Here is an 18,204-nt window from a genome sequence, read left to right as displayed (position 1 = left end):
AGGAAAGCAATGGGTGTGGAAATCATACCCTTCTCCTTGGAAATTATGCCAAAAAAGAAGAAGAAAAAAGAAAACAGACTGGAGTGGCATTTTCTTTCTGCATAATCCATGGGAGGCGGGCGGGGGGGGGGGGGGGGGGAGAGGGGGGGCAGAATCCTAGTACCTGTCTCAAGGCACAAAGTCTGTATACCTATGACCTCACATTGATTCCTGGAGATCCACCAGCACTGGTGTCAGCCACTGGGGCTTTCTTCATGAAGGGAGAAGTGGGATTTCCAATAAATGGGATGGCTCTCTAAAGCTATGTCTACACAGCAGCGCTATTTAGGAATAACTGACATTATTCCGAAACAACGTCTACACAGCAAGCCTTTGTTTCAAAACAATGTTGAGCTCGAGGACGTCTTACTCTGACTCCTGTAACCATCATTTCACCAGGAGTAAGGGAAGTCAGGGAAGTAAAGGAAGTCAGTGATCTTCCTTCAACTTCCTGCTGTGTCAACAGCGTCTATAGCCGAGTTAAGCTATTTTGACTTCAGCTACGCAACTGACGTAGCTCAAGTTGAGTAACTTATTTCGGCTTTAGCCCTGCTGTGTAGATGCACCCTAAGAAGGAGCCTTTGTGGAGAGATTCTCCTCCAGAGTTCCCTCTCATGAAGAGGGGAGGACCTGGACCCCCAAGACATGCTGAGCTCACACACTTCCTATTGAAATCAACAGAAAATGCAGGTGCTCCCATCTTAAATGTTCAGAGCTCTGTAGAGGGATATTAGGCTCTGTAGGATATCAGTGATATGGAAAATAAATAGTAAATTTTCTTTCATTGGGTTTATTCACTGATCCATGTTTCTTCATACAACCGCTGAAACATTTTGTTGCATCTTTCTGCCTAATGTATTGACTTTCTATGGCCTAGAACCTCATTGGGGACACACTGGGCAGGAGGGGGGGTGAGAGAAGGGGAATTCCCACATATGTACCCCCCTGGATGTGTGAAAGGGGCGATGTACCCCCCTGGATGTGTGAAAGGGGCGAGGGGCTCACCAACATCCATAGCATAATCCCTCCCTCTCTAGATGATATGGAAGCATTTTGCAAAGATTGGAATCACCCTGTAGCCAAAGATTGAGCTAGAAAGGGACAATTGCACAGCATACACGTCCCTCCCAGCAACCAACCAGGGATATGCTGAGAAACTAATATTATTTGAGGCAATCCTCTCATAGAATAAGAAAGAAAGCTCAACAAGGGGAAACCGCACAGGATTTTCCTGCCCTCTGCCCTTCACCCACAGATTCTGTGAGGAAAAAGGTCCATGTGATCAATGGCATAGTTACCCCTCATTTTGTACATGGAGTTAAATGCTTATTAAGTCCATATTGTAATGATTTGAGTAGTGAAACAGGAAACTAAGGTGTGAATCAGAAAGAAAGAGGCAGTTAAAGTAAACTGATGGCAAGAGCAGATGTTGCTCAGCCTTCTCATGTTAACACTTCAGTTATACCTGTTGTATGTCTAGAACCTAGAGGGTGAGCTGATTTGAGCTACAGACATGTAGAGAATGTTTCAATTGCCAGTATTTTTTGGGGGGGGGGAGGGGCGAAGGGGACAAAAATAAGAAACGGGGTATGTCTACACTACAGCACTAATTCAAACTAACTTAATTCGAATTAGTTAATTCGATCTAAGCTAATTCGAATTAGTGCATCTAGACCTAATTTTGCATTTTGCTAATTCGAACTAGCACGTCCACATTGAGTGGACCCTGAACTGAAGATAAGGCTGGCCGGAACCAGTGCTGGCAGGGCATCAGGTTAGGACTTAGAGTGTGGGGCTGCTGTCTCAGGCTAGCCGAGGGCTGTGCTTAAAGGGACCCGACCCCCACCCCGGACAGATAGTTCTCAGGGGTCTCTGCTTGCTTGTCTAACTCAATGAGGGACAGCAAAGCAGTCCTGGCTTGGAATGCCCTGAGTGCCCACACTCGGCACATCACTCGGCCATCAGCCCAGCTGCACTTGCCGCAGGCTGCCATCTGGGGGGCGTCAATAGGGGGGCTGTCAGGATCCAGGAGACCCTGCAGGAGAGCTTCCACCCCGAAGAGCCCACAGAGCTACCCCAGTCCTCCCCATCGGAGGCTCGTACCCCATTCCTCCCTCACCTCCTTCCACTTACCCCTCCCTAGCCCCCCTTCCTGATGTAAAAAATAAAGGACACGTGTGTTCAAAAATATTTAACAAAACTGGGGGAGGGGGGGGGGATTAACCTCTGGGGAGACTGGGAAAAGGAGGTGGGAGAGGGGAAGAGAGAGGGTGGAAGAGGGGAGGGGGAAACCTGGGAGGAGGGAGCTGGAAGGGAGAAGCAAGGGGAAAAAGGAGGAGGGGAAGTATAAAACTATGGTACGCCATATTTTCAGTATTGTGTACAGATGTGGTCTCCTCACCTCAAAAAAGATATTTTGGCCTTGGAAAGGGTTCAGAAAAGGGTAACTACAATGATTAGGGGTTTGGAACAGGTCTCATATGAAGAGAGGCTAAAGAGACTGGGACTTTTCAGCTTAGAAAAGAGGAGACTGAGGGGGGATATGTTAGAGGTCTATAAAAGCATGAGTGGGGTGGAGAGGGTACATCAAGAAAAGTTCTTCATTAGTTCCCATAATAGAAGGACTAGAGGACACCAAATGAAATTAATGGACAGCAGGTTTAAAACTAATAAGCGAAAGTTCTTCTTCACACAGCACATAGTCAACCTGTGGAACTCCTTGCCACAGGAGGCTGTAAAGGCTAGAACTATAACAGAGTTTAAAGAGAAGTTAGATAAATTCATGGAAGCTGGGTCCATGGAGTGCTATTAGCCAGGGGATAGGAACGGTGTCCCTGGCCTCTGTTTGTGGAAGGCTGGAGATGGATGGCACGAGACAAATCGCTTGGTTATTGTCTTCGATCCATCCCCTCCGGGGTACCTGGTGCTGGCCCCTGTCGGCAGACAGGCTACTGGGCTAGATGGACCTTTGCTCTGACCCAGTACGGCCATTCTTACGTTCTAAGCTCAGGGTCAGAGGTCTCACTGGACCAACTTGATTTTCATGCAAACCTGCTCCTGGGTTCCATGTGGCCTTTGGTGGCCAGGCTGACAGCTATCCTTCCATAAACGGCCGCATTCCTGTGCCTAGTGCGGAGATCGTGGACATTGGAGGCCTCCCCCCAAACCTCGATGAGGTCCACGATCTCTGCACAAGACCAGACAGGTGCCCGCCTCTTGTGGCCCCGAGCAGGCTCCTGACAGCTGCCAGCCTGGTCCTGGAAAGAGGTGGAGGGCTGGGTGGCAGCGGATGGCTGGCTCATGCCATGCCAGGTGCAGGGTCTGATGGCTGGGTGCTGGCAGACTTGCAGCTGGCACAACCACCGTAGCCCGAGCGTGCCCCTTTAAGGGCTCCGGGGCTGGGAGGGGCAAGCTGGGGAGGGCTAGCTTCCTACTAGTTCGAATTAAGTGGCTACACAGCCCTTAATTCGAACTACTTAATTCGAACTAGGCATTAGTCCTCGTAGAATGAGGTTTACCTAGTTCGAATTAAGCGCTCCGCTAGTTCGAATTATGTTTGAACTAGCGGTTTGTATGTGTAGACACTATTAAAAGTTAATTTGAACTAATGGCTGTTTGAATGTGCACAAGTGTAAAAAATTCAGAATCATAAGTTAAAAACTACTGGCTAAAACTATTTGATCAGGCTCACATGTTCTGCGAGCAGGATTTTTCAGGTCCAAATCAGCTGCTGCCTGTATAGTTATATGACAAATGTGGCCTTACTATATTATAATTTGACACAGTTTAGAGGGCACTTACAATCCTGCCTGGAGCAGTCTTCAATGTCATCCTGTCTGCAGGCAGGGAATGGCAATCTTAGAGCAACTCAGTGGAATTCATAAGGAAGGCAGGTGATATTTTAAAGCAGCAGGATTGCACATGGGTAGCTCAGTTTTCTAAAATGGTGCTATCTTACATGGTAATTAAAGGCTCAGTTCCTTGCTCAGTCAAAACTCCCATTGACTTGGCATTCATTGGGACTAGGTTTGTCTTAAGGACTAAAAAAAAAAAATCATGCCAGTTTTTCAAAGGAGCTCAGCAACTAGCAGTTCTAGTATTAACTAAAGCTGTGTAGCTTAAGCACATTAGCACAGGTGGATGGTCTCATTCAAAAGTGAACTTAGTTCAGGAGTAGCATACTCCTCAGCAAACTGTAGCCAATTAACTTCTCAATGGGAGCACCCACCCTGAGATGGCTTCAACTGAACATCTTTAACTAATTAATCTCAAATTCCAGACATAGACAAGCCCTTAAGCTATGTCTACACTGCACTGGTTTTGCCTAAGAAATATGCAAATGAGGCTAAGTATGGCATATTGCCAAGCCTCATTTGCATAATAAATGAGCAGCCACTTTTTGTGCAAGAGGCTTTTGCACAAAAAGGAGTTGTCTACACCTCTTGTGCAAGAGTCGGGTTACCACTCTTTTTTCCCAGAAAAATGGCTGTTGCGCAAGAGGGGGTTTTTGCTCAAAAGCCTCTTGTGCAAAAAACGGCCACTCAATTATGCAAATGAGTCTTGGCAATATTCCACATGTAGCCGCATTTGTATATTTCTTGCACAAAACCAGCTCAGTGTAGACATAGCCTTACTGTAGTTAGCATCGGAATAGTAGTAATTTAAGACTGTACTGAAATTCTATTTGAGAGACAAGCTGTAAACTATTTGCTACGTAATATCTTTCATGAGACCAACTTTTGTTTGGATAAAGGCAGCTCTTGAACTCATATAAAGCCCTTCTTCATGCTTGTCTCACCCACCAACAAAAATAGATGCAATAAAAGATATTATTTCATCCACGTTAATTGTCTAATATCCTGGGACTGGCATGGCTACAGCACTGTAATTATATGTTATTTCCCATTATGAAAAATCACAATCAGTTCAAAAATTCATTTAGTGCAAGTTTTTTGTCCCAAAATAAAGGGCCTAAAACTACCCCGAGTTACCCTTCTTGAGATGGATTGATTTGCAAGTCAAGGCACAATTCTGTCCTTAGACGCTTAAAAAAACCCTTCCAGGGCCTCTTTCTTTTCCCTCCTCCCCTTCCTTCCTCACTTCAATTTAAATTCTTCACACTCTCCAAAGTATTTGCTGTCCTTAGGCAAATTGTAAAGTACTTGCCTTCCCTCCCGCATTAAACAGTCACTAAACATTTTAATACCTCCAGCAACTATCTGATCTGCAGTAGTGGCGCAGGCTCTGCTATGGAAGAATGAGAGCTCAAGAGATGAATACAACAGCCAGCACAGGCAGATGCCTCAAACATGGAATTCAGGAAAGGTAAGTGTACAGGGGCTGAGGAAGACTTACTCTGACCAGTTTTAAAACTTACCAAATGCAGCTTAGAGTTGATGTTTGCACTGGTTCTTATTTTTACTCACAGGGGTTCACCCTCCCTGCTTATCATCTTGTAAAACCAGTTCTCTTGCTATGAAAGGGAAGAACAATTGCTTTAGCTGAAGTTCTACTGTCACAGGAGGTTCTCATGCATAACATGTTCAGTGGCTCTCTGCATGTGATCAGGACAACACCACTCCTAACAAATTCCACACCATAAACCTGTATTCCCACTCTGTCCATCTGGCTGTGGGAGTGGTTTATAGATCTCTTCTTCAGAAACACAGTCAGGGCTTAGCCGAGAGCTAGTCCCATGGTACTGGTTACATTTAAGTAAATTTAACTCATTCAAACATCTTTGCTTTCTTGATGACAAGTATAGGCCCTGATCCAGCAAAACACTTGAGCACATGTTCAACTTTAAGTATGTGAGCACTCCTCTTGAACTTGGTAGGAGGATTACGCATGTGTTTAAAGTTAAGCACATGCACAAGTGCATTGCTAGACCAGGGCCACAGAATTGGATTCCTTAGGGATTTTGTTACTGGAAATGATAATGATGCATTTAAAAGGGAGAGGCCTGGGGAGAGCAATAGCTGCCATCTAGTAAGTTTCATTTTGGTTTCTAGAGAAAATAATGGAACAAATAATCTGTAAACTATTAAGAACTGCTCTCCAAACCCCATGAAAGTCAATGAAAGAGCTCCATTAAATTCCCAGTGGGCCCTGGATTGTGGTTTTGGATGATAATTGAATCATGGTCAATAACCAACCTGGATTTATAACAAAGAAAATAATAAACCAGATAAAAACAATCTTTTATTTTTAAATCAAAGTACAAAATTAGCAGAGAAAGCAATGTCTGGAGTGCAGTCAGCATTAGAACTTCACACTATCTTACTTGGAAAAAGTCATTCAAATAGACTCAGATGTGAGCAATGCCAGCTGCTCTGGGAAATGGAGGAAGACTTAAGCAGAGGTAGCGGTAATTGGAACTGTGTTGACACAAGAGGTCAGGAAGGTACTCATTGGATACTGCAGAGTCACAGAGAAAAAGGTCCCAAAGTGCCTAAGAGATTTAGGTGCCTGAGGCCCAAGCTACCTTAGAAGAGCTTTGCCAATGTTCTGTAGTACTATACAATATTAGTCAAGTGTTGCTAGTGTGGATGTAGTTCACCTCAGCAAAACCATACCTTTGTCACTACAAGTTATTCTAGCCTCACCTGAGCAAAATAAGGTTATGTTTACATGAGGTGCACTTTACCAGCATAGAATGCCTGGTGTACTGGAATGTCCAAGTGGACTCCTCTATGCTGGTAAAGCTGTACTTTGTACCAATATAGTATAATCACCACTCATGAGTGAAACAAGTTCCACTGGTAGCAGCACAAGTGAGATTTGCCAGTATAACTGTGCCTATGCTAGTTTTCCCAGCTACAGCTGTGTTCGGAGGCACACCTCTTCACACCCATGACCAACACAGCTATGCTGACAGGCAGACCTGGCCTTAGTCCTATTTTCAAAAGTGACTTAAAAGTCAATGAGACTTAGATTAAATGCCTAAGGGGTCCAATAGGTGGGCTCAGTGACACCTAACTCATACATGACAGCTGAGGTTCAGGCAGATCTGGGAGAGTACGTGTGTGTTCCCAAATAGCCAGTAGCCCAGTGCGTAGGGGCAGTCACTTAAAATGTAGGAGATCTGTTTGCAAATCCCCACTCTTCCTGATTTAAAGCAGGAACTTGAACTTAGATTTCCTACCTTGAAGAATGCCCTACAATAACCAGCCCACGGGCAGGATGAGGCTCACTGTGGTCAGCCTTGGTGAGCTGCTACCCCTGTATTTATCTGCATTTCCACAGGTATGGGTGCTTACAGCTCCCATTGGCCATGGATTGCTGCTCCTGCCAATGGGAGCTGCAAGAAACCGGTGTCCCAGTCAGTGCTACTGACGACAGCTGCCATTAGCCAGGAACGGCAATCTGTGGCCAATGGGAGTTTCAAGCACCCATACCTGCAGAGGTGCAGGTACATAAAGTGGTGGCAAGCCAGCAGGGGCTAACCCTGGTGAACCACCACTGTTTTATTGCCCATACCTGCCCTATTCACTGGACGGTAGGGTATGCTGGAGTGGGTCTCTCAGTCAGTGTCTGCAGCTGAAGTTGTTCCAAACTGTATAAATATAGTAAAGTATTCATTGGGCTGCAGAGAGAAAGATTTTGACTATGGGCCAGTGCACAAAGCCCCAAGACATTTTTGAAAATAGGGCCTAGGAACTTAAGTCACTCAGGTACTTTGAAAAATTTTACCTATGACCTTTTTTAAACATTTGGAGGGTTACAGCTTAACAGAGTCAAGATCACCTGCTCTCGCATGCCATGAACAATGCAGACTGAAGGAGAAAGGTGAGCTGCCACTGCACCAACCAAGGAGCAGGGTCTGTGAAAAGAACATGGAAAAGAGAAACAGAGTACCTCCTCCTCCCCCTGTCTCATGCCTGTCTTTAAACCCCGGGTATATGCAATATATTCCCATTCTCTGCTCACATTCTGGGCCAGCTTTTGGGGGCACCTTCACAGGCGCATAGGCAAGGTAGGGGGACAAGGAGCCTGCCACAGAGGGCAGTACATTCTTTTCCATCTCATAGAAAGTGTAAAAGCTACATCCCCCCGGAGGCATTGTGGGAGAAATATAGGGTCAGTATTTCATATGTTGCATCTTACGCAACAACAAGACAAATGCTCTAGTCTTGTTCAACTAAAGTGACACAGTATTAACGTTACGGTTTACAGAATGTCTACAACTAGAGTTTTCTTGTTCTAGCCATGTGCATTCAGACTGACTTTGTGGTGCTTCTTCCAAAAACTTTTCCCTCCTGCAGTCTGTGCTCCCTGCTCCATGAAAGTAACTACAGCCAGTGGCGCAGCAGTCCTCAATCCCTTTTGTGTTCCTCCAGGAACACAAAAGAAATTTAAAGTGGACATAAATAGAATGCTGACAGTTCCCACTGCACTGGGAATCCTTGGCTAGCTCCTCACCTCCAGTCTCCAAAAGAGACTACTGAATAAAAGCTGCATCCTCTCTGATTTTCCCTCCATGTTGTGAGGCAGGGGTTGGGAACCTCCGGTGCACTGGCTGCAAGCACTTTGTCTGGGTTAGCTGCTGGCGGGCTGCCAGATGGTTTGTTTACCTGAGTGTTCGCAGGCACGGAGGCCCACAGCTCCCATTGACCGGAACGGTGAACCATGGCCACTGGGAGCTGCAGAGCTCCATGTCTGCAGATGCTCAGGTAAACAAACCATCTGGCAGCCCGCCAGCAGCTAATCAGTGCAGCCAGTGGCTAACTCTGACCACATTCAGTCCTGCAAGCTGCAGGTTTCCCACCCATTTGCTGCATAGGATGTCTCAGAGACACGCTGCGGTGTGCTGCTCTCTCTACATTAAAGGCAATCTGTGCCTTTTTTGCCGGTAGTCAGTTCAACACACAGGAGCTATACTGACTTCCACCCCCCCCCCCTTTTGGCCAGGTGTGCCCCATACCCACAATACTTTGCTCCTGATTAACCTGGTGGTTGTTGCTTCTCTCACTGGAGCTCTGTTACTGAGCCCTAAAAGCGGTAAAACAGTAGATTTTTTTCTCTTATTTGCATGGTATTTTGGTGCTGCCTACTGATCTTGCATGAGAGTTCTTCTCCCCGCAGAACAGAGAATTCACAGTAGAGAACCTCAGTACACTAGCACTGGGGTGCAGGGTGGGGTGGGGGGGGATGATCTAATACTTCTGTTCCTTCTCTAACTTCCACACTTGTTCAGGAAAGACTACAACAATAGACTCATGGGAGTCTGAAGACCCTTCCAAATCTCATAAGCAAGGTGCTGGAGACAAACACTTGCCTGCCCTGCCACTTTCTATGGGCTTTGGGCTGGTGATAGCAAAGAGATTGTGCTATTTCTTCATCTCAGCCTCCTGTTTTGCTTTTGCCTGAATTTTTTACTTAAATGCTAATAATGTCACCTGACCTGTCAGGGTAGATGAAACTACCTTTTTTTAAATGGAGCCCAACCCATGTTAGAAGGAAAGAACACACACATACAATTGCCATTACATGATCCACATGCTGATACACTATGGCAGGATGATACCATTTTTATAGCATTCTTTTTCTTCCCCATACCCATCGCACTTGTCCACCCATGTCATGTTGAGGTACATGGCAGGAGTCAGGACAGAGAGGTACACATGTTTACAGCAGCGAGAAGGGTTTTATTAGTGCATACCAGAGAGGACACACAAGGGTAGACACTCATATGTTAATGTTGCCTCGCATAGCAGCGAGCTACTTTTGATGCCACCAGATGCTGCCTATTTCCCATAAGCAAGCAACTGATGCTTAAATGGGAGCTGTGCTCTTAGAAACCTGGCCAGAAATCACTACTATTCCACTGAAGTGGGGATAGCCAGCCAATGGAAGCTGAAGAATTGCTACTTTTATGGCACTGATTGACAAGCATTGTTAATCAAAAGAAAAGAAAACGAGAAGAGAGATAAACAATATTCCACGTTCCCACTGAAGATCTCTCTCAATTTGCTTAATTCTAAACCTCTAGTCACAATTCCACCACTGGAATGAAACCTGAGCCTGCCAGAGGCATAAGGCTTTCATTATACCATCTCCAAGCTATTCTATCAAATGACAATTTCTCTAGCCCTTTTCATCTTTCACTTTACATGACAACAGAGTCCCATTTATTGAGGAGGTTGGAGGAAAGACAAAACTGCCATATTCTCTATCTTGTCTAACAATGCTACTTATAGCTTTGTCAGGACCATGAGCTGGGTCAAGTATCTCTCTGCTCAATTAGCAATCCTTTATATAACTTTGGCCACATAAAACACTATGAGAATGGGGCAGTTTTTCATTAAAACTCTTTTTCTCCATTGAAGAACACAGACTTGGGTCAACTGAAAACATTCATTAACTCAAGTCAATTTCATAACATTTATTTCATTGGGGGGAAATCTGAAATGTTGAAACAGTGTTTCAGTATTTCTAAACCTTTTGACTTTTTGGTCTGGAACAACATTTCATTTTAGAATTTCTCTGTTTTTTTTAGAAAAAAATTATTCAAAACCGTTTTTCAAAGCTCAAAATCTAAATCAGATGTTTCATTTTGGGGATGACCAAAATGTTTTGGGAAATACAAAATGAATGTTTTTGGATGTTTCAGTTCGCCGCTAATTTCAAAATATTTTCATTTCGAGTAGATCCATATCTGACTAGCCCCTCACCAATTTTGACTTATACAGGCAGTCCCCAGGTTACGTACAAGATAGGGACTGTAGGTTAAGGTTTGTTCTTAAGTTGAATCTGTATGTAAGTCGGAACTGGCGTCCAGATTCAGCCGCTGCTGAAACTGACCGCCAGTTCTGACTTACATACAGAATCAACTTAAGAACCCCAAGCGTCCCCAAGTCAGCTGCTGCTGAAACTGATCAGCAGCTGATTGCAGGAAGCCCGGGGCAGAGCAACTCTGCCTCCGGCTTCCTGTAGTCAGCGCTGGTCAGTTTCAGCAGTGGCTAAATCAGGACGCCTGGGGCAGAGCAGCACCCCAGATGCTCTGCCACAGGCGTCCGGACAAAAGCCTAGTCTGCTGGGGGGAGGGGCGTACTAGCTGCGCCCACCACCCCCACCCCAGCAGACCAGGAAGACATGGGCGGCGGACCGAGACGCACCGCAGTCCCGCCGCCTGGGTCCTCCGCGGCTTTGCTCCCAGTCTCCCTGGTCTGCTGGAGATCAGCAGACCAGTGAGACCGGGAGCAAAGCCTCTGAGGATGCCGGCTGCGGGACAGCCGCGGGGCGTCTGGGCTGTCCTGCTGCCGGCTTCCCCCGCGGCTTTGCAAAGCCTCGGGGAAGCCGGCAGCGGAGCAGCCCAGGCGCGCCTGGGGTGCCCCGCTGCCCGAGCCCCCGCCTCGGCTTTGCAAAGCCGCGGGAAAGCCAGCGGAGCAGTCCAGGCGCGCCTGGGGTGCCCCGCTGCCCGAGCCCCTCCCTCGGCTTTGCAAAGCCGCGGGGAAGCCGGCAGCGGAGCAGTCCAGGCGCTCCTGGGCTGCCTCGCTGCCCGAGCCCCCCCGCAGCTTTGCAAAGTCAGATCCGTGTAAGTCGGGGACTGCCTGTACACACTAAGGTTGAGAAAAGTACAATACCACATTGACACGAGTTGCAAGCTGTTTGGATTCCCCACACTGCATCCCCACAATGCTCAGCTTAGCAGTCTCGCCAGTTTTGCTGTATTCAGGGCCTTCCCTGGTCCTTGTGTGGGCTGAAGGGCTTGGCCCAATTATGTAATAGCTAGAAATTCCAGTTAGGTGAAACAAAATAGTGAGATGCCAGTAGATCATCCCTCTTAGGCTGGACAATCTCAGTGAAGAGGTGTTCCCAGTCATTTTCAGCTAAGGAATGTACGTGAAAGCAAAGTAAAAGATGTTACTACAGACCAGAAACCTAGAAAGACAGCCTGGCAGGCAGACAGCCAACATAGAAAGGAAATAGCAATCGTGAGGAAAGGCATACAAATAAGGAGACCGGAATGCAATTAATTCAGACCTTGGTCAGGAGGTCATGCAAGGTGCTTCACCTTTCTCTTTCCCCGGATTGAATCACACTTGCCTAAGTACAGTCAGGCACTTTAAAAGAAAGATGATAAGCTGGCCATGACACAATCAACCACTTCTTGGCTAGCCAGCAAACCGGATAAGCTAGCAAGCAGATGGACCAACCTTGAGGAATGATGGAGGCCAACAAGCCAAAGGCCACACATGTAGATCAAAAGGGAAAACTATAATGAAAAAGACATTTTGCAGGTTAAAATAATACATCAGTGCATTAACCCATAAACTATAAACTAACAGCTGGAGAAGAGAAAAGGAGGAAGGAGTCAGTCTTCTTCAGCTGCCAGTGAAAGGTGGCTGACTGGAAAGATACTGTCTGCTTTATCAAAAATCGGCTCCCACGGTCAGCAAGCCAGGATACTTGTGAGGGCTTGCTTTATGTGGAGAAAGTTAACCACATTCTGCCAAGATGGCAAAACAATTCCACTCTCCATACAAGTGCAACAGTCTTCAAAGTGAAAATGAAATATTGCAGACATTTCAAAAGGATCTCGCACATATTGATGTTGATCCCATAACGTAAGCCAAACAGCAGCACACAAACACATTTTGATGGAACTAGAAGCAAAGACATCTCTTCTGTACCAGATGAAGCTTTTTAGCGCCCACGAATGCAAGATATGAGGCCACAAGCCCATAAAAAAGCTTCCCACAACATTGATAGTGAAGGGCATAGTACTAAGGAATCTATGGAGGTGAAAGAAAGCATCTCCTGAAACCAAGGCAATTTGAATAAAAACCAACAGACCACCCCACCATCAAATTCTGCACCTGTTGGCAACCCGCCGATCCAGCTACATCCAAGTTCTACTCTAAATTCCCCCCATGCAACTCTAGTCACTTGCAGTGATGGACATGAAAGCAGAATTTTGCCCTATGGCTTATGGCTGTGAATGTAATGCACCCAATGCCTGGGCAACATGCTGTGATTCATGTCAATTATACAGTATTTGTTCCGGGTATTCTTGGGTTGAAAGTACAAATGAGGCAATGGGGAAAATTGCTGTCATCCTAAAGTTTGACTTACTGCATGTGATAAGAAGGGAGTTATTGTTCATCTCTGTTTGCACGTCTGCCTGAGACAGAGAGTGAGCACAGGACTGCACTGAAAAAACCGTAGAGAAACAGAGGGTGGGGGCACGAGGCTAATATCACTTTGCTGCCACAGGCACTATTAACAGTTCCTGGCCTCTGTTGCACTGTTCTATAGGCTGCATTCTTTACCAAGCCAGGAGAGATGTCACCAGTGCTGCCTGCCTCTCTGCAATCTTCCTTCTGCCAGCCCAGCACTCCCCCCAACTACTGCAGCAGCAGCCATGGAACATAAAGTGCTATTATGTGGCAGGTGGAGGGGGGGGGGGGGGGAAGAGAAGACACCCATAGCTGTTCATTTTACAAACTTACCAGATCCTGCAGCTTCACCAGCAGAGCCTAGAAGTGACATGAAGCACAGTGGGACTAAGGTGACCAGATGTCTTAGTATGAGGGGCTTTGTCTTATATACACAACTACACCATCCCTCCCAGATAAAAAGCACCCCAATTTTTCACACTTGCTATATGGTCAGCCATCTTGTAGAGAGCATAGGAGCTACCAGGTTATCTTTTATGCTTGAATTCAATTTTTAAACTTTTACATTTGTATGATGGAAATTAAGTTTTCAATCTTCTGCCTTTTTTCTTTTGTTTACTTATTTAAGATTTTACTTCAGCTAAATCATCTGTTTATTGGCATAATGCTACAGTTTGGCTGTTACATTTGTGTGTATATACATCCTGTTCTCCCCTCAAGCAATTTAGCAGATTTTAAAGCTAGCAGGAATATCTGTGATCACCTAGTCTAACCTCCTGCATAATATAGCTTATAGGCCCTCACCCAGTAATTCCTGCATCAAGCCCTTAACTTCTGTTTGAGTAGTAACACATCTTTTAGAAAGACATCCCAATCTTTGATCACCTTCAGCTGTTACTACTGCTTTATTTAATCCAGGAATAATTTGAAACAGTCAGAAAGAGATTCAATTTACTTATGCAGGGGCTTGTCTTGCACCTGTTGTAAGAATATATCAGCGACAGAAATAAAATAAGGGTCTGTCTTCAGAAAGAGAAAACAGAAAGTATTGCAAGCTATTGCAGGAGAGGGACACCAAGGAAGATTTTTAAGCAACATGATTTGGCAAAGTGCTACAGACTGGAACAGGCCCCACTTTTCATTACTGGCTAAAGAAAAGAGGCAATTTTGCAAGGCTATGAAAATATTTTAATCCTAGGAAATGATGTGTGACAGGATTTTTACCCTGATCGGACACAAAAGAAAAGACAGACACTACTTTTGGATGAACTTTCCTAAGTCGCATGCATGAGAATCAGCAATAAGAAAGAGCAATCTGTGGCAAGTCATAGCAGGTACTTACCAGTTGGAAGTCAGAAAATTCAACAAGCAGTGGTAAAATGGCCACTCTCCAGCTAGAGCTATTTGGCTTTGCCAAATTTAAATGGCCAGACTTACAAAGGCATGATGGGAAAACAGTGTATGTCAGAGGGAAAATCACAAGGGAGAGTCAGGCTCTGATCCTGCAAACGTTGGTGCTTTAACTTTAAGCATCTGATTGATCCCAATTACTCTTGTGCATAAAACCAAGCACAGATGTCTGCATGATTGGAGCCTTATGAAAAGACCACGGAAGATGATGCTCTGGCATCATGCCTAGTACTGCAATATCACAATGTGAATCTGCAATGATCACGGTAACTTCACCTAATGCCGACTCATTAAGCTCACTCGACTCTACCAATACAATACAGATATTCAAAAACACAAAGAAAAAAATCATAATTAAAACAGCCCACTTAAAACCTCAAACCGCTGTTATAGCAACTTCTCATTGGTTGACATATTTGTAAATATTTAAAACTTCATTCGAATGTTTCCATTTCTTTAACTGTGGGTGTCTCTCTGCCACTTGCTCCTGGTATTACCCCATGAGAACACTCAGTACAATCCCAGGGGTACAGGATTGATCAAAGCAAAGCCACTGCAATTGCTGTTTTGCAGCTAGCCATTGTTTTTCCTGCATAAATTGGTCACAGAAACACACCTCATACTATGTCAATTTCCACACTGGGGAATCTGAATGTAACCATGGATAGGGCATAGGAATCAGGGAATCAAAGCTTTCTTCGTAACCCTGCCCTCGACTTACTATGTGACCTTGAGTAAGCTAAAGAGCCTCAGTTTCCCCATCTTTATAACGAGGGCAACGAGACATACTTCTTTGTAAAAGGTGTTGAGTTCTGTGTATGATAGCAAGAGTAGTATGAAGAATTTATTATATTATTGGGGTTGTGGAAGATTTTCAAAAGCACAAATGACAGTGAGACGCCAGACTCTCATTGACATTCATCAAGAGTTCAGCACCTCACTGCCATATGTCTTTTGAAAATGCTCTACTAGATTCTGCTCTTGAAGTGCCTTAGTTTTTAGAAGACAAAGGTGTTGATGAGATTTTGGTTCCTTCCTTATCACCACTGATTTCTCTCTACCCACTCCGTTTATTCTGTAGTCTTCACCTTCCCCTAGCCCACTGGGAGAAATACCCTTCTCTTTGTCAAACCAGCAAAGCTGGGTATTACGGAAGCATATTGTCTACTGATGATATTTCATTGTGTGAAAAAATTATTAAAATCTTTCCCCAAAATAAAACAGTATACAGTCAGTAACCTGGAATGGCAGAAAACACACAAGCCTCTGACTGCATCCAGGCATGAGAGCCTGTGTCTTTCTTTTCATATTCTTAGTACCAGAGGGATTGCTTTGCATGGCTCAGTTGCTACAATTATCTTTCAGGAAATAAGGCGATCCTTCATTATTATTTGAAATGTCCACAAGTAATAAGGCACCGATTCTAATCTTAGTTACACCAGTCTAAATCTGGAGTAACTCCACTGACTTCAAGGGAATTACTTCACATTTGTGGCAGTGTAGGTGAGCTGAAATTCAGTCTCCTTAGGCTCAGTCCTCAACAATTCCGAGGCGTTTCCGCTTTGCATTTTGTGTCACAGTGTGGCTCCTTGCGTTTTTATAGTGTGTCGTTGGTATAATTGATGACATGTCAATAACATGGCATGAAATGCTGCCAGATTGAACCTAAAATTGGAGTTTGTAATGACTGTTGTGGGCTTGATTCTGCTCTCACATGCCCCGGTGTCAGTCACAAGTCATGGCTATGCGGTCCTTGGGGACACACTGATGCGAAATGAGAATGGCTCAAGGGGCTAACTGCTGCTCTAAACAATCACAACGCACCACTCATTTCAATGGGGTTGAGCATTTAATAGCGGAGTGCTGAATTTCCCCCATAATGACTCGCTCTTAATAACGTACCATGCAAATAATATGAATGTGCTAAGACTCATTGTATTCTGGATTCAATTAATGGGGTCAGATGCATCATCCTAAGCCTTTTAATATTAGGAAATTCAGGGAAATCAGCACAAAGGATTTCTTTGTTATGCCCTGATGTAGGGGTGGGAAATGTCACTGTCCAGGAATAGAAGGCATATCTGTACATGTTATTAATGTCTGTGGGTGAGGTAGCAGATACATAGGACTGAGAAATGTTGAACAATGTTATAAAGACATCAGTCTTACAAAAAGTGGGTCATCAAAGGTTTATTAGCGGTGGGAAGCTTTAGAGTTTGGTCCTCATTACCTTCACAAAGAAGTATCTGTACGTGTGTGTGTATTCCCAGTTATGAAGATAGAATAAGATTCTTGCAAGGCTCAAATCTCTTTAATCTAGTGGTTTCCAACTACTAGTCGAGACCCAGTACTGGGTCGTGGAATGTCAGGCACTGGGTCTCGTTGCTGCAGGGGGATCAGGTGATCAGCCAGAGTGCTAAGGCAGGCTATTTGCCTGTCCTGGCACTGTAGACTGTACAGGGCTGGCCCACATTTTGGCACCTGAGGCGGGGAGCTTAAATGACGCCCCCATAACCCCTCGCTTGGGCCAAAACTTTGCAAGGTCTCATTTCTGCCTTCTTCCTGTTCTACTCCTCTCGTGGTACTGCAGAGAGAATACATGTGCACCAGCAGCAGACACAATTTTCTACACTCTGGGTCCTAGTGGTGCCCCTCCCCCATAGTCTGGCACCTGAGGCGGCCGCCTCAGTTAGCCGCATGGTAAGGCCAGCCCTAAGACTGTGTTGTGCCCTACAGGAAGCTGACAGCAGGCCAATCTTCTAGGTTTGCGGGGATGGCAATGTGTGGGGTGGGGGAGTGAGAAGGGAGCTCCCAGTACTCTGCACACTGCTCCTACCCCAAGCACAAGCTCTGCACTCTCATTAGCTGGGAACCTACTGTAGGCAGCTTCTGTGGGCAGCATGGTCCACAGCGCCAGGAGAGGCAGGAAGCTGCCTTAGCCTGCACGCTGTGCCGCTGACTGGCAGCCGCTTGAGGTAAGCCCTTCCTACCCCAGCCCAAAGCCAGAGCCCCCTCCTGCACTCCAAAGCTCTGATCCTCAGCCCCACTCCAGAGCCCACACTCCAGTCAAATTATGCTGGGTTGCAGGCATCAATAATTTTCTTCAACTGGGTCGTGAGAAAAAAGTTTGAAAACCCCTGCTTTACTCCATGCTTTGCTATGAAGGTATGGACTGAACTGCAAAAGCCAAATGAGTGTTTTGCTGAACACAGATGGATTAAGGGATATATGGTGAGAGTTAAGAATGTGCCTAAGTAATTTACACAACCAGTGCCTTAACTGTCTCTGTGCCAGGGTTTTGGCGAATAGTCTGAGGAACGCTCTTTCCCTGCTGCACTGAACACTCTCACGTCCTATATAAAATATGTCATAGGCTTTTACCAACCTCTGGCCTGTCAATTTTCTGTCATGCCCTAGGTATTGATAAGTCAAGCAGTGTTCTATACTAATTCAGTCTTATCAACTGCATGATTATCCAATGTTTTTAAATTATTATTATTCTGATTTTGTTTCTACAGGTAAATGTGATACCACAAAGACCTAATTGCTAAAAACTAATATACAGTGTGATGCCAGCAGCAAACTGCTATATTGGCAATACAAGTAAAAAGTGATAGGGTTAGAAGGAATCACA

Source organism: Pelodiscus sinensis, chromosome 1 (assembly GCF_052426305.1).
Source record: "Pelodiscus sinensis isolate ZL-2025 chromosome 1, ASM5242630v1, whole genome shotgun sequence".
Lineage (NCBI taxonomy): Eukaryota > Metazoa > Chordata > Testudines > Trionychidae > Pelodiscus > Pelodiscus sinensis.
Note: the sequence above shows the minus strand (reverse complement) of the source record.